Source organism: Cnephaeus nilssonii (assembly GCF_951640355.1).
Source record: "Cnephaeus nilssonii genome assembly, chromosome: 9".
Lineage (NCBI taxonomy): Eukaryota > Metazoa > Chordata > Mammalia > Chiroptera > Vespertilionidae > Cnephaeus > Cnephaeus nilssonii.
Window position 1 is genome coordinate 65,638,168 of NC_137080.1, and position 26,096 is coordinate 65,664,263.

Sequence of the window (26,096 nt, forward strand, 5' to 3'; positions counted from 1 at the left end):
ACTCCTTTTAACATAAAGAGAAATTCAGAAAGAACTACAGTTGTCATCTACTACCTAGTTCGGGAATCTGCCCAGCATTCCTTAAAATATTTAGTGTTATTAGTTATCTCAACAAAGAAAAAAGCTCAGAACGAGAACAAATTACAATCCTCTTTCTGAAAAATATTCTAAGAAACAATGTTTTCTTAACTGCCTATGCTTTCTTTAGTCTACATGTAACTTTGGTATCAGACAGACCTAGATTCTAATTCATACTCTAAGCCAGTGATGGCGAACCTATGACACGCGTGTCAGCACTGACACGCGTAGCCATTTCTGATGACACGCGGCCGCATGCCGAGGATGAAACATTTGCTGCTCCTGAGGATGAAACACTTGCGACTAGAGTCTTGGAGTTAGTTTTTTCCTCAAAGTGACACACTACCCGAGTTATGCCCAGTTTTTTGGCGAAGTTTGACACACCAAGCTCAAAAGGTTGCCCATCACTGCTAAGCCTATATTTTCTCAAAAGGAAATATTTATAATTGCTAGGTCAAAAGGTTAAGGCTTAAAAAGATTATATATACAAATTTAAACAAAGCACTAAGCATGGCACTTGGAGCTCAATAAATTGCTGACGTGTTTTATTTTATCTCAATTTTTAAATATGATTTCATTCAAGAAAATGTCTATTCAAAATAATGCAACTCAACGAAACAGGCCATTAGTATAAGTTTCAATTGCATGGTTTGAAAATATTTTGATTTATAGGCCATATGACTTTAAAGGGAGAACTGGCCTCCAATTAAGATCTTGGAAACAAAACAACAAAAACAACAAAAAACAAGACAGTGAATATTTCAACTTTCTAATTCAAACAATATTTCTATTTCATTCCTTATTGACATTTCTCTAGTTCCCCCTGCCTGAAGGACTATTTCAGAACTTCTTTACCAAACTGGGGCCCTTGGCAAGTATTACATTATATAATTATCATACTTTAACATAAAATAGTTGTAAGATTAGAGAAGAGGACTGGTGACAGCCTACAGTCTAATCTTATTTGCCTGAGGAAAGTAACTAATTTTCAGTCTTAAAGTAGATCTGAGTAAGAATGAGAGTGGTTTTAAAATCTGGGTTTTTCAATTCCAAAAGGCAAAAGTAATGGCAAAGGCTTCCAAGGTCTTAAATTGTGATTAACAATAAGCCCTCACTTTGCTGCTTAGACATTTACAATTAGCAGTACATATTTCCAATTGAAGCCAATAACTTACTGGCAACTTGGAGACATCAAAGAGCAGGTGTCAGAGATAACACTGCTCTAAAAAAAACAATCATGAATGAAGCAGCTGCATCCTTTAAGGCCACTTCAAGGGTATTTCAATAAGGGAATACTTCTAGTTCAGAATATATTGAGAACTACAGCAAAAGGAAAATTAATAAAAGTTAACAGAACATAATACTATCAGAACTCTATATAATGACATAATTGAGAAATACTTTGTATATTATAGATGGTCGAAGAGACCTAATCCCGTAAAAGGAAATATTTTCTCAGAATGCTCTCCCAGTTGAGAGACAGTTCATAAAAAATATTTCATCAAAACAAAAACCACCTAAGGGGTTATTCAAGTAGGAGACATCTCTTAATGGTATATGCCTGACATCTTTACATTCCCATTAAGAAAAAAAGGGCTAATTTTTATTAAATTTAGCACATCATTGGTAACCACATATGTACCTGTTAAAAAACAGTAATCTTTAAAAATAAAATTTAAAACCCCTGTGGAGTTGTTTCACTCTATTCCTTCTGAAAAATCTAGACCTGATTAACAACCTGTGCTTCATAACTTTTCTGAAAAACCATTAGGTCCATTAAGAATGCTTTCTTCTTTATCACCACTCTGCTTCTTATTCTTACTCATCTCTAAACCTTCTTCCTGACAACTCAGTGGGGGAAAGAAACCATCACTCCAGATCTATATGCTCCCATCTTTCACCCATTTCTTTAATGCACATGTACACATCACAAAACTCACTGTGAAGCAGTTTTTCCTCAATACCTAGAGTTAAAGCAAAGGAAATCCTTGACCTTTCTATCCACTAAACAATCCCCATTCTCAAGGGTCTACTACCTACAGTAAACAAAGCTAAAATGTAAGATAAGAGAAACATTGTAGGTATAACTCTTACATTTTCAGTGCCAAATCCTGGCGAACAAAGGGCATAGTTGTTCATATAACTGAATGCTGTAGCGTTTGTTTTGCTGTATATGAACGTTAATCTAAGCTAGTCCATAGTTCACAGCCTTCTACTAGGCTTTTCACAGAAATCTGAAATTAAAAAAAAAAAATCTAAATCCCAGCGATTTGGGATTTAAGCTTTCATTTACACACTACTACACAGTCTAAAAGAGATAAAATTAGTACTTATGTAGCAATTTTTGTCTGTGGTGGCCCTAAGCATGTTTATAAATAATTAAGGCTTAGTCTGCTACTGAAAGATTACGGGGTGGTTACTCTCCCCCCCACATATTACAGGTAGACACACCAAGTCATAGAGGTTAAGTGGCTTCTATAAACTAATGCCATGAGTCATCATTAAGAGTTTAGATCTTCTGACTTCTAGTCCTGTACCTGCTATCAACCATTAATCCTTAATTTCTAAGAGCACAGAATCAACTCATTAAAAAATACCAACAAGAATTTGTAAGCATTTACTTTTTTAATGAATAGCTATCTAAAAATAAAAGACTTGCCTTTGAAAGGCAGGAAAGCTTTCTTCGGAAGCAGCAGTTATCTATTTGCACTGGAAAAATCATATTTAAAAAAAACTTAAAAGCTGGGGAGTGCATCACCTTGTACCACACACACAATAACTACTGGTTCTTCCAAAAGAGGTGTGGCTTAATGGCGTCAAATCCTAAACTGTTTCTCTCTCTACCTTTACCTTTACTATCACTTTGAATAAGGAACTACACTTTTTGTCTTGGTGTTTCCCTTTGTACAACAGAAACTGAAAATTTTAATTCCTACCTGACATAGACAACATAGGGAAGAATTTACTGTTTGTGGACACCCATGAGGTTCCAGAAAGAAATACATAATTAAGTTAAACTCTGGGATAAAGGCAAACTTAACTAAAAGCAACTGCTTCAGGAGATGCCTTCAAAATAAGATACTATATCATGATTTATATAAAGACAAGTTTTATGTAAGCCAAATCTTGATCACAGGGAGATGGGGGGAATTTTTCCAAAACTGTTTAGAAAGTTCTTTTGCTCAATTAAACATTTTAATACTTGTGTTCTCACACATTTCTCCTTCAGTAAAGTACACTAATTCTAATATTTAGTAGAAATTGTACGCAATTACTAAAGGGGATAGAGACCATCAGGATAATGATGCAATCAACTGAAATAGCAAATGTATGAAAATTAACACCCCATTTTATAAAATAAAACTTTGTTAAATCCCATTTAAGATTTGTTCTCGGACGACTGTATTTCCTGGAGGACAATAACACTTCCAAATTTTAACCTTATCAGTGTATAGCTCAGCCTTTTAACAAATCTTAATCCTTTACCATTTCATCAAATCTGTACTCAAGCTGTTTCTCCTAGTCTGTCGGGTAAACATAATTCTTAAAAATTAAACCTTCAACCGGCAAGTGTAACAGGTTATTGCCACTGTCACTCTTTTGGTGATATTTCCAAGTCAGTGAAGAAAGAAGATGGAAGAGATGTTATTCACCTGAAAGCTGAACTAAAAAATACTGAGCGGACACCTCGTAGCTTAGGTAGAAAGCGGAAGAGGCCAGAACTGTGGAGTTAATACCAAGTTAAATGGATTGAAGTTAAGAGACTCGACCTAAGCAAATAGGAAGAAAGAAAAAATTCGGGGGGGGGGGGGGAGCAGGAATCAAGACTAGAGACTAGAAATGGGACCAGGATGGAAAAAGACAGACGGAGGGGCAGGGGCCGCGAGACGGACGGCGGCCCAGCTGGGTACCAAGGGCGGTAAGGACCGAGGGAGGGAGGCCTCCGAAGGAATGGCGGGGCGCAGAACCAGCTCCAGCGACGCTAGAGCCCGGACGCACAACCAGAAACTAACAAAAGACAAGGAAGGTGCAGTACCGAGAGGCGGCATACGCACCGTCAGAGAATAAAAGGCGGCCAAGGAAGAAATTACAGAGGCACCAGAGTGAGAAACCCGGTCCGGGGGAGGAATGAACGTCGGGCGAGAGCCAGACGGGGGATGCACAGCGAGAGAGAAGAAATCGAGGGGAGTACAAGGATGCCCTGCCTCCCTCCCACCCAGGGACCGACCACCGAGGCGAAAAGGCACGTGGGAGGCGGGGATGAAAGGGCTGAACCCCGAAAGGAGGGTCCAGACGAGGCGGAGGAGCAAGGATGGAGCAGAGGGCGAAGGGCAAGCTCAGCCCGGGACACCGCCGAAGTGAGCTTCAGGCAAAGTCGGCCAAGGGGCGCCTCCGATCAGGGGCGGCGGGGGGACCCCGGCGAGCGGCGCGCCGCGAACCCTCGGCACCCGCCCCCCCCCCCCCCCGAAGCGCACTCGGCACTGCCGTCCCCACCGACCTTCAGCGGGCCCGGGGCCCGGCTCAGACCGGGAGCCGCCGAGTGAGGGGCCGAAGCGGACGAGGGGGACAGCGAGAAGGAGGCCGTTTCCTGCCCGGCCCGTGGGAAAGAGGGGCGGGGGGGGGGAGGGGTCGACGGTGTCGGGAGCCAGGGGAGACGGAGAAGACAGTGAGGGGCTTACCTCTCGCTCGGCTCGGCCACCTCCACCGCCTGTCGGGCGGAGGAGCTCGTAGTCCTACTGGAAGAAGACGGCCCTTCCCGGGGAAGCACCATCCCGCCTCGGGCCCCTCACATCGCCATCGCAGCTACCGCAACCACCGCAGGAGAGGAGCCGCCGGTTCGTCACCGCCGCTCGGCTACTGGCCCGACGAGGCCCGGGAGCATGCGCACTCGCCTCAGTCCCGAGGGAGCCCCGACCAGTCGGCGCTACCTGCGATCAACAGGTCCCGGGCCACTCGGCCCCGCCCCCCGCCTTCACTCGCCGGCCCCTCCCACCTGTCCCCTCCCCTTTCTAAGCCTAGGCCCCGCCCCCTCCCAGCCTTGCGCCCCGCCCCTCCTCCTCCGTTGAAGCCCCTCGGCCGCGGCTTCAGCGCCAAGACCAACCGAGATTCCTACAAGGCTCCCGCTCCCGAGTTCCCGCGAGAATTGGAGGTTTGCGTCAATACAAAGCGCGAGGCCCAAGGGTCCGGGCCGGCTGCGGCGATTAAGGGAACTAGAGTACAGGCGAGGCGGTCGGTGCTGAAGAACAAGGAACCAGGGGAGGGCAGAAAGGGGGAGTACTGACACTCCAGCTGCGTTTCTCATATTGTCCTGGATTCCTCTCTCTTCACCTGCTCCCTGTGGTCCCGGATAAAGAGCCGGTCCCCGCCCCACGCACTTGGTGGAAAGGAAGCCGCGGGAGATCCACGCTGGCTCTCGACAGCTGTCTGTCTTTTAGGGACTCCGTTGTTGCATTTCTTTGGGGGGACGTGGGTGCTGCTACGGTTACTTGTCAGTGATTGATGCTCAAGAGGGCGGGGGGGCGGGGGGCGGGCGATGAAGTGAACCTTTGCCTCATAACTTCCCACGACCACAAGCATATGACTTGGGTAGCCCGTGAAGGGTCGTCCTTCAGTGATGTACCTCACGCGTCCCAGTCTCTGGAGTGGAACCGCACAGAAGGCTCTGTGGTGCATAAAGCCCAGTGTGCTACTAAAACAAAGTTAATGGAAAGAAGGAAGCTGCGGCTGCAGCCTGTGTGTTAAAAGTGAACGAAGAGGATGGCCGGTGGTGATGGCTGTGCAACAATGTGACTGTACTTAATGGCACTGAACTGTGCTTTTTAAAGTGCTTAAGTGGCACATTGGATGTATGTTTTACCATAATAATAAAAATGAATTTGAAGGAAAAGCTTTGTGTACCGGTTTGGGGATATCGTCATGCCCCGTAGTCTCTCTAGGCCATTTGGGAGGCAGGTTTGGAATATCACTTAACCTCTGGTTTTTCTTCAACAGTAGGAAATGTCCCGTTGTCCTATGGTAACAGCCAATGTCGCGCTTTCCTGGTTCCTAATCTTTGTCGTTTTATTAATAGCCAAATCTCATTTTGCTATCCTTTCTCAGAAGGGCCTTTGTTATTTGTTTTGAGATCTGAATTGTACCCTCAAAATTGAAATCCTTTTCTATTTTTTAAGTTCTGTCTCAGGAAAGTATACCAAATATTCACTTACTTGCATTTCTACATCTGTGCCTTCCCTGAAATACACTCTGTGCCAAGATGACTTCCCTGTTACTTGTTCTTTTTATTCAAGTCACATATTAAAATCATCTATGTGCCAGACAGTGTACTAATCTTAGAGGATACCACCAAAACAACTTGGGTGGAGTGTTTGCAGAGTTACTTTATGATGTGATGATGTAGTGCAGATATGTGCCCAGAGAACTAACGGCTGGTTCTCAGAAGCATTAACCCAGGTTGGGAGAGGTTATAAATCAGGAAATATTGCAGGAGAAAATGATTCCAGAGAGTTAATGAAGTTGGATGTGTGTGGGGGAGGTGGGAGAGGTGAGAGGATAAAAGAAGAAGGATCACTTGAAGGAAAGAAACCATACAATGAGAAACTTATCTTTACACAACTAAAACTAAGAACAATCTGATGCCATAATTCGAGGAAGTGAGGCTAGAGAAGTAGGCAAAGGTCAGATCATGGTGAGCATTTTAAGGATTTTAAAATTTAAGGATATATACATTTAAGTAGTATTTTTGAGTACTAGTGTGCGCCAAGTATAAGGTCCAATGAGGATTAAGATTCAGTTCCAACTCTCGGAGTTTACAATCCAGTACGGGTAAGACAAGTCATCAAATATCAGTGAATTGTCTCTGTGCAAAGTATTGATTTAATCACTTGTAGGCACTAGGTGAGTGCCCCCAGTACTCAAGGGTAAGTTTTTTTAAAAGTTATATAATCTTAACAAATATGAGATGGAGCTAAACAAGGTTTCATTATAGGACTTCCTCATGGGTTAGTAACAGCTACAAACCATGAGGACAAATGTGTTACTCCATAACTTAATGTTGTAATGTTACTTTATGACTTAATAGCCATGCCTATCTAGAGGAACCGCCATATAAAACTCAATTACCAAGTTTTTCTTCCTTGTAATGTAATAGCAAACTCTTAAAAAAAGATTTATTTCTTTTTTATTTTAACCCACAATGTTGGTTGCTTGTCAGAGGGTAATTTGGAAGCTGGGTGTTTGGTGAGGGGAGGGAAAGGAGACTTTTATTGTATATTTTTCTGAGTATACAATAGTGAGTGTATTAAAGAAAAATATTTGAATCTCTGTAAAAAGAATGCAGTTTTTAAAATGCATATACCATAGTCTTTAGTAATGACATTACGGAAAAACCCCTGATAGCTACATAATTGATTAAATGGCAAACAAGTTTTTTCTTTATAGTGTGAAAGGGGCACTAAAGCAGTGACTTCTTGATTGCAGCTCAGATTACCTGGATTTCCCAAAGACAGAGTGTCTGCTCAGATCATTCAGAGAAAATCTGTCAGACAGAAGATATTCCTCCCACCACCATTCTACTGAATCATTTCTGTGAAGGATAAGTATCTAGTATCAAATGACAGTAATGAAATAATTTCTGAATATTCTCTTCCTTATATACTTGAAGCTTACCAAGGTTGTTTTTAAAATAATATTTATACTTGATGTTAATTGATGTGTGATAACAAACATGTTAGGGCAATTATCTCTCTCTTCTAATTATCTTGATTCCTGATCTTTAAACCAACTCCAGGCACATAGTGACTGCTTCATATTAGATCCTGTCACTTAGTTTACCTGTTGACTCCTCTTAGTCTATCCCAAATGTAATTCATCCTGCTCGTCATTCCCCATTACACACAACTCCATCTTTCTCCCAACCTTCTAGTTTCTATTAATGATCCCCCCACCCATTTACCTAAGCCCAGAAACACACAGCCTTATTAGCACATAATCAAAACTTCAAATTATCTTTCTGTATCTGTGACCCTATACATTTACATAACTTTATTTTCTAACTTCCTGATCTGTAATGTGGATCCTATATAATAAAAGCCTAACATGCAAATCAACCGAATGGCGGAACAAACAACTGCTGCAACAATTGGTTGCTATGACACGCACTGACCATTAGGGGGAAGATGCTCAATGCAGGAGCTTCCCCCAGCCTGCAGGCCCCAGGCCAGCCAAGGTGGGTGCCAGCAGGGAACCCCCCAGTTGCCCCGCCAGTCACCCTGCAGAGGGAGGCGACTGACAGTGGTGGAGGGGGCGAGGCTGGCAAGTGGGTAGCGCCAGGCTGGCCAAGGTGGGTGCCAGCAGTGGCCCCCTGATCACCCTGCTGGTCGCCCCACAGATTGGCCCTGATCGCCAGCCAGGCCTAGGGACCCTACCTGTGCATGAATTTCATGCACCAGGCCTCTAGTATTACAATAAGAAGCTGCTTCATCCAGATGTTGTGAAATTGATTATTACAAAGATCCTTTACAAAAAAAAAGGTATTTATTTCTGATTATTCCTGTCACTGGCAGAAGTAGTGAAAAATAATGACAGATTAACATATCAATTGAACTTAGAATAAAAGACAACTATAATTAGTGCTTAAGTCCCTCTTAACAAATAAGATATACAACTCTAAATTCCTACAATTTGCAAGACTCCATAGAGAATGCAAAATTAACTTCATGTTTTAAAATCTCTTCAGCAGAAAAACTCTTCTTTAGTTTCTGCAATGGGAATATTGATGGGAATGCAGTAAAAGGAATAAAAAACTACAATAAAGTTATTTTTCTATATTACAATTATTATCAACCTTTATTTCTTTCAGGGTCAACTACCAAATTAATTTATACTTTTTTTTTTTTGAAATGTGTAAGAATTGCCAAATTTATCTTGGGTACAGGAAAATAAAAACTTCTCTGTATTAGGAAATATGAATTGCATTTACTATTTCCATTATGCCTTTAAAAGCTACAAACCACCCTTTTTTTCCAATTTGCTCAGCAAAAAAAAAAAAAGCAATTTAAAGTGATCTTGAAGATGAATAAATAGCTTTTGGGTGATTCTATTTGTAGGAATCTCTCCTTGAAGAGAATATATGCCTATGTGCTTGCTTTTACAAGTTAAGGGAAAATATTGTTGGTAGTTGCTTTTTTGTTTTGTTACTCCATCACCATAGAGAATGTAAGAATTAAGAGTTGACAGGAGATTTTAAGTTACTACTTTAAAAATATCTTTACTATTTTTTTGTCTTGGTTTAAAATGATCATATAAATACTATATTGTCAAGATTAAAATTTGCAGATAAAAATTGTACAATGCTTTAAGCAAATCTTCATTAGATTTTCAAATAATTTATTGAGATGCAATTAACATAAGCTACACTTATTTAACATGTACAGTTTGATATGTTGATGCTTGTAAAATCATCACCATAATTAAGATAAGGAACATATCCATGACCATAAAAAGTTTCCTTGTGCCTCTTTGTAATCCCTATATCCCACCCCCTTCTCTACCTATGCCCATACCTAGGCAAGCACTGAACTGATTTACTTCATTATAGGTTAAATTGAGTTTTCTAGAATTTATATGAATGGAATCATACAGTACATACTTTTTTGTCTGACTACTTTCACTTAGCACAATTATTTTGAGATTCATCTATGTTGTTGCACATAACAATAGTTGGCTCCTTTTTATTGTTGAATAGTAAGTAGTTCATTGTATTAGTCAGCTCTGGCCTCCATAACAAAATACCACAGACTCGGTGGCTTAAACAACAGAAATTTATTTCTTACAGGTTTGGAGGCGGGAATTCCAAGATCAAGGTGCTGGCCTATTCAGTTCCTGGTCAGAGTTTTGTTCCTGGCTCTTGGACAGCTACCTTCTTGCTATGAATTCACATGATGGACAAAGGGAAAAAAGATAAGTCTTTCTTCCTCTTTTTATAAGACCACCAATCCTATTGGATTAGGGTCCCACACTTATGACCTAATTTAACCTTAATTACCTCCTAAAAGACCTGTCTTCAAATACAGTCATATTGAGGGCTAGGGCTTCAGTTTGGTCCGTGGGGGTTAGAGAAGGGGCACAATTCAGTCCATAGCATCCATTATGTGTAGTACTTCTTTATCCATTCACCTGATTATGGTTCTTTGGGTTGTTTCCAGTTCTGGACTATTACAATTAAAGCTACTATGAACATTTTAACATGTATTTATATGGACACATGCCTTAATTTCTCTTGGATAAATACTGCCATAGCTATAGGCTATATTAAAGATATTGATATGCTTGTTTTAATTTTCATTCTGTTCAAAATACCTTTTAATTTCCTGTTTCACTCCATCTTTGCCCCACAGGGTAATTAAAAGCATGGCATTTAGCTTCAAATTTTTGAGGATATTTTAGAGATAGTTCTTTATTGATTTATAATTTTATTCTATTGTGGTTAGAGAATATACTTTGTATGTAGGAATCCTTTTAAATTTATTATACTTTTTAAATGGATCCTATTATGAACTATTTTTATAAATATTCTATGTGCACTTGAAAAGTCTGTATTCTGCTATTATTCCGCGAACTATTCTAGACATGTTATTTTTGTCAATTTGATTAATAGTATGTTGTTCAAATATTCTATACCCTTACTGGTTTTCTGTCCATTGTTTCTACATATTATCAAGAGTCAGATGTTGAAATTTCTAATTATAATTGTGGATTTGTTATTTCTGCCTGTGGTTTTATATAACTTTTTATCCTTTTACTTTTAACCTATTTGTGTCCTTATATTTAAAGTGGGTTTCTTGTAAGTATCTTATAGATATGTATTGCTTTTTTATCCAAACTGACAATCTGCCTTTTAATTGGGGTGTTTAGACCATTTTAATATGGTGTAATTATTGACATGCCTTGGTTTAAATAAACTTATCATCATTCTGTTCATTTTTTGTCTGTGCTATCTGTTCTTTGTCCATGACTTTTTTGTACAACCCATGCACTAGGAATAGTTTTCTCATTTTTAAAGATTTCAGTTTTTTTTTAAAGTGATGGAAATTTTAAGTGGCCTATAAAGCCTAAAACATTTAATATCTGGCCCTTTATAGAAAAAGTTTGCTGATCCCTGTTCTAAAATTTTGTTACTGATTTTTTATATATTTCCCATATCTCTATTTAACATGTTCAATATTTCCTCTAGTTTTATGAATATATGAATATGGTTATAACTCTTTTTTTAAATCCTCACCTGAGGATATGTTTATTGCTTTTAGACAGAGATAGAGAGAGAAAGAGAAACATTGATGTGAGAGAGAAACATCAGTTGTTGTTTCCCGAATGTGCCCTGACCAGGGATCCAACCCAAAACCTTTTGGTGTAGGGGATGGCACTCCAAACAACTGAGCCACCCTGCCAGGGCCAGTAATAACTCTTTTAATACCGTATATATTAATCTGTATCTTATCTATATCATTTCCAGATTAATTTCAATGAATTGAATTTTCTTATGATGGTTTGCATTTTCCTGCTTATTTGAATGCCTACTATTTATTTGATTGCCAATATTGTAAATTTTACCTTGTTGGGTTTGAAATTTTTTTTATTCCTTGAGCTGGTCCTGGGAAACATCCATCAGCTGCCTCCTGCACACCTCCCACTGGGGATGTGCACGCAACCAAGGTACATGCCCTTGACTGGAATCAAACCTGGGACCTTTCAGTCCGCAGGCCGACGCTCTATCCACTGAGCCAAACCAGTTAGGGCTCCTTTGCCCCTTCTTCTAAGTGAGAACACAATGGAAAGATGCCGTCTATAACCAGAAAGTGGGCTGTCACCAGACATTGAATGTACCAGTGCCTTGATCTTGGACTTTCAGCCTCTAGAACTATGAGAAATAAATTTATATTGTTTATAAGCCACCCAGTTTATGGTATTTTGTTACAGCATCCTGAACAGACTAAGACAAGAAATAGATACCACAGGGTTTTCTAGTCTCTTAGCATTAGGGGTCTTCTAGTTTCCCAGAGAATTTTTTCTTTAGATTGTCTTTGCCATACCATCAGCATAGGAAAATGAAAAGGATTAAAAGTGGAAGATATTCTCTCTGAAACTCCTTTCAAAAATACTTTGCATAAAGCAGAAAAAGTTTGAGCTGGACTGCACCTAAATGTAAATAATTTACTATTTAGGTTTTTCCAGGGAGAACTAGTCTACCTGTTGATTTGATACAATGAAAAGACTGCTATTGAATTACTTATCTGGAAAACTAGATTCAAACCCTAGTGTGTCACTAACTGTGTTAATCTGGACAAGCCATGTAACCACCTGCCCTCTCCGTTTCTTCTGTATTGTGAGCAGAACACTAATGTCATAGGCTCTATTAGTCTATGATTCCCCTGTATATGTAATCTTGTCAGTTCTATTCAACTTGTTGTTTTCATTTCTTTCATGTTGCCTTTGATGTTTTTCAGGATATTTCACTGAACATGAGGAGGGATGAGTAAGGTAGATTTAGTGCTTATTTTGTCTGCTCAATTATTTACAAGCTCTAGGTTATAATCTGAATTTTTTTTTCTATAATGATTGCATTTATGGGGTAATCAGAAATGTTTCATATGTACTATCCTGGAATAGAAAGAAATTCATTTTACATTGAGTTTTTCTGATATATGTGTTAATATGAAAGTTCCTTTTAGGTAGAGAACATGTTTAGTTCTTATGTCTATCTGGCATAGTACTTTATAAAGCAGACTTCAATAAATGTTGTACATTATATTTATGCTTTTACATACTTTATCTCATTCTATGAAAAAATGATTAAGAATGCATGTTAAGATAATATTTAATTTAAAGTTCTGGACCTTTGAGAAAAAAAATCAAATATAACTAATTTACCTTTTTTTTCAATCCTTAAAGAGTTAATCTATTATTTTTAGACTTGCTAGACATCTCTATATATAAAAACCAAAGTGACCGATATGACCAAACGACTAGAACGACTGGTTGACCAGTCACTTTGATGTGCTCCCACAGCCAATCTCCCACAGCCCCTCCCACCCCCCAGCTGGCCAACCTCCTGGGGTCCCTCTCCCCGACCAGCTGGCCCCCGATAGGCCTCAATCATCAGCTAGGCCGAGGGACCCCACCTGTGCATGAATTCGTGCACCAGGCCTCTAGTAGTATAATAATAAAGTAATGAAATTAGTACTGCTTGAAATCAGTTAATGAATCCTTTGTAAACAAATTAATAGTGCCTTTCTTACACGCAGTCAGAAAACATAAAATTGACTCTTGGATGATTTTAAATTTTAAATGAAGATATTTAGCTCATTTCCTCTATCTCCACTCTGTCTTCACAAGACAAAAGCTTTGACATTGCTGAACTATGTTCAAGGCCCCTTGAACAGTGTAATTTCTCATTCACTGATAGTAATGAGGCCCCTCCTCTTCTTCCTCCTCCTCTTTCTTCTCTCTCTCTCTCTCAACTTATTCTGAATGTCTTCTGCTTCTAGTTTATGCCCCTCCAAACTATCCTCCACATTGCTGAATAATTTTTCTAAAATGCAAAATTTATTGTTTCCATGCTTATGATGAAAATTCTTTGGCAGAAATCTAGGGTCAAGTGCAGGTTTCTTAGCAAACCTTATAAAGTCTGTATATGGGATATATGGGATGAGAATAATACTGGCAGAAGGAGCAAAAGGGTGCCTGGAGCAAATCAAATAAAACCAGGAAGAGTGTTCAACTAAGGTGGTTTGAGGTAGCTTTTGCAGAGTGAGAACTACTACTTGTTATCCAGTGGAGATCAAGGTTGTTATTTGGACAAGATTATTTCCAAATTACCAAAATAATAGGATGAAGATAAAAGACAAAAAGGAGTTACATATATAAGAGAAATAGGATGCCTATTATGTAGTGACTAGTGACCCGGTGCATGAAATTCATGCACATTAAAAGGGGAATAATTAGAGGAAATAATTTAATATTGCTATTTGCCCTTTCTCTATAATAGAAGTGTCAGAGATGAAAGAAAATTAGTAAAATGTATATGAAAATTTTCCTCCTGTCAGAGTCTGGGGCTCACCATGGGACCCAGAGTCAAGTCCCCGCCCACCCACATGCACCTCAAAATTGCGTGAGACCCAGACCCGGCCAGTGCCCCCCCATTGGGCTAGATCCAGACCCGGCCAGTCCCACCCTTGTCAAGCCCTGCCAGGTAGGGGGCGTAGACTTAGTTCCCCTGGCCCAGCACCAGGATGGGGGGCATGGCCTGAGGTCCCCTGTCAATCCCCACTGGGTGGGTGGCATGGCCTGAAGTCCCCTGTCAAGCCCTGCCAGGTGGGAAGGGTGCAGCCTCAGGTCCCCCGGCCCAGCACCGGGAGGGGGGCGCAGCCTCAGGTCCCCCGTCAAGTTCTGCTGGGCGAGGGCGTGGCCTGAGTTCCCCCGACCCAGCACTGGGGGTGCACCTTGAGGTCCCCTGTCAAGTCCTGCTGGGTGGGGGAGGGCGTAGCCTCAGGTCCCTGCTGATTGTTTAAGGCTCCTGAACTTGGCCTCAGCTGTGGGTGCAGCCATCTTTGTGATGGAGTGATGGTCAATTAGTATATTCTCTCTTTATTAAATAGGATATGTGTGTATGTTTAGGGGAGGGAGATAGGCAGATATTAATCTTTGTAGTTCATAGGTTGTATGCCAAGGTAATATTTAATTAAAAATTCTGGGCCTTTGAGAAAAAATTTGAATCAAGTGTACGCTAGACTATTAGGCCACATTCTTACCAGATGGAGCAAGGACATTACTTGAAGATCCCACCCATGCAGGAATTCATGCACCGGGCCTCTAGTTCTATATATAAACCACAAACTAATTTTAAGCTGTGATGTGTAACTACATGCTAGTCACGTTAGTTTTTTAAAAATTGATTTGAGAGAGAGAGAGAGAGAGAGAGAGAGAGATTGACCAACTGCCTCCCCCCCCCCCCCCCCACACACACACACACTGGGGAATGAGCCTGCAACTGCAACCAGGGCATGTGCCCTGACCAGGAATCAAACTGGCAACTTTTTGGTGCATGGGATGACATTCAACCAAATGAATCACACTGGCCAGGGTTAGTCACATTAGTTTTATTTAGTTAATTGCCATGTAGGCAATATAATTTACTTATCAATAATTCTGGCTCTTAAAAACAAATAAACAAACAAACAAACAAAACTTTGGTTTAAATTTTGGTTCAACTGACCTGAGCTTCTTCACTTGAAAAATGGTAAAATAATGCAATTTTATGGAGTTGTGAGCAAAAACATGTAAGGTACCTGGCTCAGCACCTACTGTATGGTAAGTTTTCAATACAGAATTAACTCGTTTGACTTTAGAAGATTTTTCCCCCTAAATACTGTTCATGGTGGTTTATGAATTAAGAGTGTCCTCAGCTCCCAAGTAGATGGGAACTGATTTTATTTGCTCCTGTGAAAAAGGGGAGGTGCCCATCTTGTTGTGTCTCTTCAAATCCTCCCCTTCCCTCCTCCTCTCCAAGTTCTCTTTGAATCCAGTGCATGCTGGGCTGGAGGGAGAGGTGTCACAGAAGCTATATCATTTGGCATGTCCCACTACAGGCTGCTGTATGGAAACATAGTGGGGAGTCTAGTGTTTCTCTTAGTGGAGAGAAGGGCATATGCTTCCAGGGCTGTTTTTCTTCCAGGTGGAGGAGGAACTGTTGAGTTTTCAGTTTTATTTAATCACCATCGACTCTCACTTTCTATTTCTTACTTCCACACTCCCTAGGTTAGGATGCTGCTCTGTGCTTTATGTAACAGCTCACCGCTTGATCAAAGTCAAAATGAACAAATATTTATTGCTCTTTTATAACAAACAAGGCAACATAATTTGAAAGAACAAAAAATGATGATGTGGACAATGCATCTTTTTATCTGTTAGCCACAGTGCTTGTGTAGAAATGGAGATGACATTCAGCCTTCAGCAGCAGTACTTAGGGCAGATGAGTAGTTTGCTGAAATATGATTATAAAAACACCTGACTCAACAAATTATTTCCTACAATAGTTAGCTGGGTGGAGGCTCACCAAGTTAATAACTAAGCCCAACCCTCAAGTCTATTGGCAAAGAGCATACTTCAGCTTAATGACTCTGTATCCACCCAGAAAGATAAAGTTGACTGTGAAGAGGAACATGACTCATTAGGTGCCTGGGACACTGAATGAGTGGCCTGTATTGGAAATATTCTGAAAGGTGAGTTGAAGTACGAAACCAGTCTTTTGGAGACTGTACCACATTAAGCCTGAGGCACATGATGATTCAAAAAGAGAGACAATCTTGTGCAAGAGAAAGATAGGGCAGAACAAATAACCTTTGCAACATGAACACTTGAGTCAAGAGTTAGAAAAAGGAAACTAAATAATGTACCTCCACAAGTTTAGAACATTTCCTATCTAATTATATTATTAAATGACCTAATGTATTTAAAGCATGTAGTCTAGCGTCTGGCTGGCATATAGTGTCACTCAACATAATGTTTCTTCCCTTCATCTCTCATCTGTGCTTTTTTATTTTATTTTTTTAAGAGAAAGAGCATCCTATCTAATAAAGAGGGAATATGCAAATTGACCGTCACACTGTCAAAAAGATGGCGGCACCCACAGCAGAGGCGGGGTTTCCATAACACAAGATGGCTGCACCCACAGCAGAGGCCGGGTTCCCGTAATGAGCCTTAAGGAGCAATCAGCAGGGATCTGAGTCTGCGTGGTGCTGGGCCGAGGCAGGGGACCTGAGCTTGCACCCCCCGCCTGGTGGAGTTTGATGGGGGATCTGAGGCTGTGTCCCCTACCCTGCAGGTCTTGACAGGGGCCCTGAGGCTGTGCCCCCAACCTGGTGGGGCTTGACAGGGGACCTGAGGCTGCACCCCCTGCCCGGTGCCAGGCCAGGGGACCTGAGGCTGTGCCCCCTGTCTGGCAGGGCTTGATGGGGGTGGGGCTGGCCGGGTCTGGATCTCGCCCAATGGGGGTGGGGCCAGCTGGGTCTGGGTCTCATGGGTGGGCAGGGACTTGACTCTGGGTCCCGCAGCATGCCCCAGACTCTGACAGGAGGAAGATTTTCATATACATTTTACTGATTTTCTTTCATCTCTGACACTTCTATTATAGAAAAAGGGCAAATAGCAATATTAAAATATTTCCTCTAATTAATCCTCTTTTAATGTGTACGAATTTCATGCACCAGGCCACTAGTTTTAAGATAATATCTCTAACAGTTTCTAAGGTATTAGTGTCTAAAATCTAGCTCTCTCTGTTAGTTTTACTCTTAACAGTAACCAAACATGGTAGCAAGTATAGTTATCGGTATCAGACTTTTGCCATATGGCTGAGCAACTATTTTGGGGAACATTTTGGAATGAAGAACATTAGTTTACTTTGGTATACTTACTATGATTTTGCCCCCCAAAACTACCCATGGCCAAAATGTGAATTTTTAAATATCACTGATAACTCCATGTAGTTACTCATTTTTTAATGCTCAAGTACTAGTGTTGACATTTTAAATTTGGAACCAATCTTTCTAGTTCTTTCCCTGAAAAAATAAATGATGCTTTGAAATAGTAACAAAAAAGAGCACCTTTTCAGCTCTTCTATGATAAATTATTCCACAAGTAACATTCAAAGGCCTTGCATTCTGGCCCTGGCTGGGTAGCTTAGTTGGTTGGAGCATTATCTTGTATACCAAAAGGTTGTGGGTTTGATTCCCAGTCAGGGCACATACCTGGGTTAATTAAAAACACAATATATCCTCGGGTGAGGATTAAGAAAAATGTCCTTGCATTTTGAATTAGGGTGACAAACATTCTCATACATAAAAAAAATGTATATAAGGAATAGAAAATCTAAAATATTTGCCTCTTTTTCAACTCTACCCAGTTACTAGTTTACTTAATGTGTACAGCTAATATATAAAGTTCTATATGTTTATAAATATATTAAGTTCTATATATTTATAACTTTATTAAACTTAAACTTATGAAATAACCTCAATATAATTTCTGTCAATGACATTTAATCTTTCTAGAAAATGCTAACATTGCTCTCTTCTAGAGCAAAATAGCAGGGAAAAAATCACGAGGATTTACTTGACTGAGTATATATAGGCTGGATTCTAACTCTCTTGAAAATCCACTTTCCTATTTCAATTCCCCCTTTTCCCTAAGTCCTTCTGATCCAGCACACACCCTTTTGGGCAAGTTTCACTTCAACAGATACAACCTTGTTGTTGGGCCAGTCTGTCTACGGACAGGATGTAACTTGTAAGAGAAGCAGCATCAACAGTGTGCCAGAAAGACTGAGGTGGCCAGCAGAGGGGCAAGCCTGCCTCTTCTCTTTACTTTGCTGCCCAGTATTTGGGTTCCTGCAGAAGTAGACCGCTGTAACTCAGGAGCATGAGGAGCTGTGACTGATAACAGGCTCTTTGTAAGGAAGAGGGGAGAATGCAGGATGCAGGATCGTTGAAGGGCAGGAGGTGCTTCCAAAAGGAGGAGAAAACAGCTATGAAGGGTGGTTTGAAGACTTCAAAGATTTGGCAACTTCTTACCTAGGGCCAGTGTGGGGTGTGTGTGTGTGTGTGTGTGTGTGTGTGTGTGTGTGTGTGTGTGAAGGTGCGTGTGTGAATGCTTACACAGGAAGGAACTAGCATTGTGAAATATCCTTAAGCACCATTGATCACCCTGCCTGTCTTTGGAAAACAACAATAAAAAACAAACTACTTTGAATAATTTTGTAACAGGAAGTAACACACTGAAAACTGGAGAATGGTGATGTGGAAAAATCTAAGAACCTACAACAATAGAAGCTAAATAACTTATTAACATACTATATATAATTGAGGTTAGAGTAAATAGAAAGGGAGTTTTAGGCATCCTGTTTAGTTTACTAGGCCTCAAATGAGGCAATGAACGCAACTAAGAATCAACCATGTGCCAGGCTTGCAAATATAGTAATAGATTTTTAATATCTCCTCTTCAAATAATTATAACCCACGTTCTTTTTCCATTGCTGCTGTCTTAAATTCAAATAATTGTAGTAAAAATTGCCAAAGGAATTGACAAAAACAAAAGTGTTGGTAATTAGAAAAATCTAGCTATTAAATATGAATGAGTTATTATAAAATAAAAAAGGCATATTTCACATTTCACTTTAGTCAAATTAGAGCAAGTTTTTCTTCTGATTATGAGTAGAGATGCCATGTGTGGCTAGTTATTAGACAACCATTGGTTTTTGTCATATAAGAATTACTAAAAATACAGTTCTGAAAATCATTTATACCTACATCTAACCTAGATGATTATAAGAAGAGGATACTGGAAGTAATAATATACACACAAACAATATCATGATGAAAAGTGTTAAGGGATATGGTTCTTTACCTATCAATTCTAATTCATTTATTATTTTCACAGTCTATCTCATTTCAAGACCTGTATTTTCATTTTCTTCTTTTAGACACAGAATACCTCTGTTGTCTTATCATGAATTCCTTCTTACGTGACCTTTACTTTTTTTTCATTGACAGAATGTCAAACAGGGGAGGAAGTGGAAAGAAGGGACTTGAAGATGTGCTTCTGGTGAAAACAAATTTTATCTATTTTCCAATTCTACTAGTGAGAAGCCTCCTAATTATCATTTGCACTACACTTCCAAAGTTAGTGGACGTGCATGAGGAACTAAAGTTCAGGGGCAGCTCTTCATAGGCTTATTGTTTAGAGTTGGTTTATTCTGAAGAATTTGCCTTATAAATGTTGTTTATAAAATGCACCTTATATTCTTATATTAATTCTTTCCTTATCACTACTCTTTATCCTCACTTATCTTTGTTCATCTCAGTTTGATTTATTATCCTTCAATAAATTGTCTTGTCCCTCATTCAGTGACCTATTTCAAGATGCTGTATTTTTTATATTGACAAATGATTCCTTGGGAAGAGGGGAAGTAGTGATTCTATGTATTGGGGAGCTTCACTATTACTTCTATAACATAATGTTTTGTGAATAATGTTAGAGGTATTAAATAAATTCTTTCTTTGAAGTGATCATTGGAAAGATTGCCTACTTACACTCAAAAGAATTTACAACAAAGGACTGAATACTAAAATGGAACAAAAATGCATTTATCTACATGAACTATTCAAAATAATTAATTCTAAAATGTCTGTCATGCTGGTAGTGCACTCTATGAGAGGTTTAAACCATTCAGATGGAAGACAAAAAGTCCTCCAGACTTTCTTACTAACTGTGAATACTCAGGTATGAGACTGATGTTTCTGTGACTAAGACTTGTACTTTGTGTAGCTTGTTACATAATCAGTTATAACCATTTAGAATAGCTGAAATTAAAACAATAATCTTTCCTTTTCCAATAGCTAGCTTACATGTTAACAAGTTAATTCAACCTTCTTTCTCATTAGTTTTAAAAAATTCTAGGAAATTCTTTCTATTGTATGCTATGAGAGATTTTGTTATTGGATTAAAATCTTTTCAGTAGATAATAGGGACATGAGGTAGGGTATAGGTATTCTATATCATAAGCCAATACTACACTGCCAGGTAAATCTTAAAATGGACTAAATTTAATTATTTCTGCTTTGTTTTATGGTAAAAATAGCCATGTTTTAAATTTTGCACACCATATCTCAAATTCTCCATTCTGAATCAATCTAACCACCTTGTTCTCACACTCAGGACACTGGGAAAGTTCCTTGGGGGAAAATTTCACACTTTTCATTAAATGTCTGTTGGGTCCTCGTGTGGTTTGTTTGGTTTTGGTTTTTGAGAAGGCACATCTCTGGCTATCCTCCTACATTAACTATTCCTAACCCTCACTGTTGCACCAACTGCCCACATTTGGCCACAGATGGCCTTGCTCTTTCTTCATAGACAAAACTGAAGCACGAGTTGGGAACTTTTTTCAGCTTTGCTACCATTTGCAAACTTATGAGCTTCTATGCACATTCTACAGTTGTCTTTTTCTGTAAGTGGAAGGGATGTCCTCCTTTGAAGAAGGCTAACCCATTCATCTGTGTTCTAGATCACAGGCCCTCCAAAGTCCTTATGCCTTTGCTCCATCACTTACCCTCTCCCTCTTCTTCTTTATTTTTTACTGGTCCCTTGTCACAGACCTTAGTCCTCTACCCAGTCCACAAATTAGGATGTTCCACAGGTTCAGTTCTCACCCCTTTACTTCTCCCATGTGTAACATCACACAGGAAATTTTATCCACATCCATGGCTTCAAGCTCACATTAAAGGCATCTGCATCTGCCTCCAGCCCAACTTCTCTCCTAAGCCCTAGGTGTCCACAGAATATCTCTATCTGCCCAAAGATATAGCAGTCTTCAAATGTTCAAAATGAACCCTTTACAACTGGACAATTTTATAACCTTCTCTTCCAAATGAAAGGCACTACAGTTGTCTAACTTTGAAACCTAGAAATCATTTTTGTATCTTCCCTCTTTCTGATTCTTTCATCTTCAGAGAATTACCAAGCTCTGTTGAATTTATTTATTTAATTTTTAATATATTTTTATTGTCTGTTGAAATTAATAATAATTAGTACTTCTTAATATGGCCAGGCATTTTTCTGGCCATCTCATTTCATCTTCAGTCACCAAATTATGTGGGTGGCTATTATTATCTCCATTTTAAAGGTAAGGAAACTAGGCACAGTGAGCCAAATAATTTGTCCAGGTCACTGGGTAGTAAAGGGTAGAGCTGGGATCTATGCCCAGGCTTAAATACAGAGCTGGCCTTTTAATAATCACACAATGCTGCCTTCCAACATGTCAGGATCCCAAATATCTCTTAAATTCACTTCCTCCTATTCTTTCTCATTTTGGTGACTTGATTCATGGCTTCCTTAGTTCTTGCTGGTGTAACTTCCTGCCCCAAATCCATTACCTAGGATATGTCTGATTAATCAGTCTTAATTCAATTTTCTGGGGGTGTTGGCTAAGCTATGTCTTTTTAATCTATAGTTTTGAATCTTAATTTTAGGAACATTTATTCAATTATATATTGGCTTTTCCTCCCATCCCATGTATTTTCTTCCAGAACAGTGGTTATTTGTATGTTGTCTATATTTATCATCTTTTTATAATTCTATCTCTTTGTTCTTATCCATTTCATTTTGTTATTCCTCAAGCCTGTTTTCTTTATCTTTGATTATATTTTTATTCATATCTATTTTACCTTTTGTTGATTCTAATGAGAAGCTCACATCTGTAATAGTTTCATCTTATTCTTCTATTAATTCATTTTTCATCTTCTATTTTCTTTTCATCTCTTTTTAAAAATCTCTTATTAGTCTTTCAGGCTCATTAATTTAGGAAGGCCAAATTGCTTTTAGTTTCTTTGAATCTTGGGAGAACTATTTGTTTAAAATTGACCCATTTTTCTAGGAAAGGTCCTATAATTCTGTGTCCTTTATTTAACTCTTGTTTGTCTCTCTCTTTTGTGTTTTTCTTCAATATCCATGTTCCCATCAGCAAAATGATGTTTTAGAAAGAATAAAATATAAAGACAAATGATAACTTGGCAGATGGAAGTCAGGCTGCTATACATGGAAATGGTAAGTGTGAAGGAATATGAGGTATGCCTGGCTTTCAGTTCCCAGGTGGCAAGGATGCTGACTTCACATGACTTTTCGCTATGTGAGTCAATCAATTTCTTTGGTGGCAGGGCTGTGACATAAAAGCGGAGGCAGAGAGAGGACCAAGCAGAGATGTGGAGGGCTGCAGCCAGAAGGGGCAGAAAAGAGGTTGTGTCAGCAATGCATAAGCCAGAAGAAAGAAGTGAGAATTTAAAAGCCATATAGTGTTACACCACAGCTCAGTTACACTGAACATATGCAATTTATTCCTTTCTGTCTATAACAAATCTGGTCTTTTGCGAAGCTTCTAGCTTCTGATTAGTAGAAAAATATTAACATTTTAAGCCTATGACATTGCTGTAGCATTATAACCTAAATAGTCCTTTCAAATAAAGTTCAGTCTCATGGAAGATAAGCTCTTAGGTACCTTCCATTCCCACATCTCCTACTTGTGACTCCTCCACAGGTCATGTCTAGGTACCTGGAGAGAGGTGTGCCTTACGTGACTTCCTAATAGTAAAAGAGTCACCGTCCTCAGATGTGATATTCCCTTGGTCCTCTGGTTCCCAAGTGTTTTCCTTTATATCTATGTAAGGTTAAACTAAGATACATTTCATTTAGCACAATCCACAAGTCACAATTAGTTATAATTCTTTACTGGTTTTGCATACACTAGTGCATATTTGTTATCTGCTTATTATCTTCTCTGGCAACAAAGTCTCTTATTCTCTGGCCACATTAGTGGTCATGGGACCTAATCAGATAATCAGAGTGCCTCACCTGCTAATCATAATTACCTAAGGAATGGTCTTGTACCTCCACTGGCCCAGTCAGAGTTCTTGTCTGGAGTTTTTATTTTTTAGAATATATTTTATTGATTTTTACAGAGGGATAGAGCGTTAGAAACATCGATGAGAGAGAAACATCATCGATCAGCTGCCTCCTGCACACCCCCTACTGGGGATGTGCCCGCAACCAAGGTACATGCCCTTGACCAGAATCCAACCTGGGACCCTTCAGTCCGCAGGCCAATGCTCTATCCACTGAGCCAAACCGGTTAGGACTTGTCTGGAGTTTTTAATCTGGAGCTGAGAAGAAATTGGGAGGAGGTGAAGCTGGAACTACGGACAACAATGCCCTTCCTTGATGGAGAAACTGTTCTGAGAGTATGAGACCAGCATTCATTGAGGAGCAGAAATGAGCACTAGAGAAAAATCCTAATGAAATTAAAATTTTTGCTTCCAATCAACCCTCCAGGCCAACTCTGCCTTTCCCCTGTCTACTGTTTGGTTATGTGAGCCAATTATTTTCTCTTTTTAGAATTTTCTTTAATACTTGTAACCAAGACAATCAACAAGGGAAAGTTAAAATTGTTGTTTTATTTTAACTGTGGGAATGAAAAGTGTAAACTTGTACAACCACTTTGGAGAAACAATTTGTATTATCTACTAAAGTTAAAGATATCCATACCTATTACCTAAGAATTTTACACCTTGATATTCACTTCTAAGAAATGTTTGCACAGGAACACCAAGAGACATGACTAAGAATGTTTACAGCATCATTAGCTCTCAATCTGGAAACAATCCAAGAGCCTTCTGTATGTATGAACATAAGAATGGATACTTTATGATATATATTAATACAATTGAATATACATTGAGAACAGATAGATTTATCAACATGGTAAATAAAAAGTACAATGATGAATAAAGAAAATTTATTGAAGAAAACTATTATGATTTGAATTATAATTCTTAAAAACACGTAAAACTAAACAATAGGCATAATTATATGTACTGCATACATGTGGTAAAACTGCAAAGAAAAGCATGTTGTGAGATTGATGAAATTCAGGATAGTGTTTGTCTCTTAAAAAGGAGAAAGTGAACAAAGATTTTGGTTATGTGTTTTTTCTTTCTTTTTAATTTCTTTATTGATTAAGGTGTCACATATTTGTCCTCATCCCCCCATTCCCATCCCACACCCCTCCCCACGGATGCCCCAACCCCCTGTTGAACTTAACCATTGGTTAGGCTCATATGCATGCTATGTGTTTTTTCTTAAGTTGTGTTATATGTACATGCATGTTTACTTTATTATTCTTTAAATTGTATGTATAAATTATACTTTCTTGTTTGTATATTTTATTAAAGAAAAACCAATTAATTAATTTGGAAGTAACACACTATTAGGTTGGGTCCATTTTCCGTCTTCTGGTAATAAATCACAGGAAATTAGAAACATTTTAAGAATTCAATGGAAGGAGTTGTTACCAACTCTGATACCAAATTGTTTTTATTTTAAATTTCTAATTATTTTATAACAAAATGAATAATAACAATACACATGGGCACACTACTCAAAGCAGTCTTATCTAGAGGTTAAAACAGTGCTAGTTAATTAAAATAATGAAATGGTAAAAAAAAAAGAAATAATATACCATAGCTATTGACTATTAACTACATTTTCATCCTCAAATGTCTTGGTTAAAGTTTTAGTTTAGTCTCTGGTGAAATACACCAGAAGCAAAATAAATGCAGGGATATTTCAAAGTGGCAACATGGCAATGTTTGCCTTTGTAAAACTCAGAAAATGACTCATCTTCCATTTTAGGACATATGTTATTTCTTCATATGTGGTTGGGAACCATAGAAACTATGGCTGCAAACAGTGTTGGAACAAGCAAACACAGCTATTTTTAAGACTATGATGATTTTGAATATAATCAGCACTGAACTAATAAATCATGGAATTAGATTGGTTATATACTTAGTGTTGAGTGGATCCTGGCAACCTCTGGTCAAATGCTTTGCAATTAAACATCACAATACCTCCAGGTGTGGGTCCTCTGGGCCAGTACACAGATAAATATTTACAGAAACCTGCTGCACAGCAGCTCTCTATTATCCTAGTAGTCCATGTGGAGACACAACTCAAACATCAATAATAGGAACATCTAGTGCCCCCTTTGGGTTTTACTTACTAAATTTATATTAAAAAAACTTTAAAATTTTGATTTTGAAATATACATACACAGAAATGTGTAAAATAAAAATAGACAAGTATTTTAAAGGGAAGACCAGTATAACCACCACCCAGGTCAAGAAATAGAGGCCAGCAATGCGCCTTTCCTGATGGCAACCCCCTCGGTACCTTTTACAAGGAACCACTATCCTCATGTTTTTGCTAATTCCTTGTTTTGCTTTCGAGTTTGGCTTCATAACTATGTATTCCCAAACTACATAGTTTAGTTGTGTCTGTTCTTAATCCTTACAAATGGAATCATAGTGTTTATGATACTGTGTTTAACTTCTTTTGTTTATTATTATGTTCCATTAGCTCCATCC

General features: G+C 38.9%; 1 protein-coding gene across 7 annotated transcripts in view; it reads right to left on the bottom strand.

Moving 5' to 3' along the window:
• The window catches only part of FAM135A (family with sequence similarity 135 member A), a 101,722-nt gene extending 96,694 nt beyond the window's left edge, over positions 1–5,028 (bottom strand). For 3 of the 7 annotated variants that reach the window (XM_079780956.1, XM_079780955.1, XM_079780957.1), the window contains exon 1: positions 4,758–5,027. The gene's annotated coding sequence lies outside the window, so the exon portion shown is untranslated. Of the gene's footprint in view, positions 1–4,757 lie in introns of all 7 variants that reach the window. The other 4 variants (XM_079780954.1, XM_079780953.1, XM_079780959.1 and 1 more) reach the window with 2 other exon arrangements.
• Positions 5,029–26,096: the final 21,068 nt, after the last annotated feature.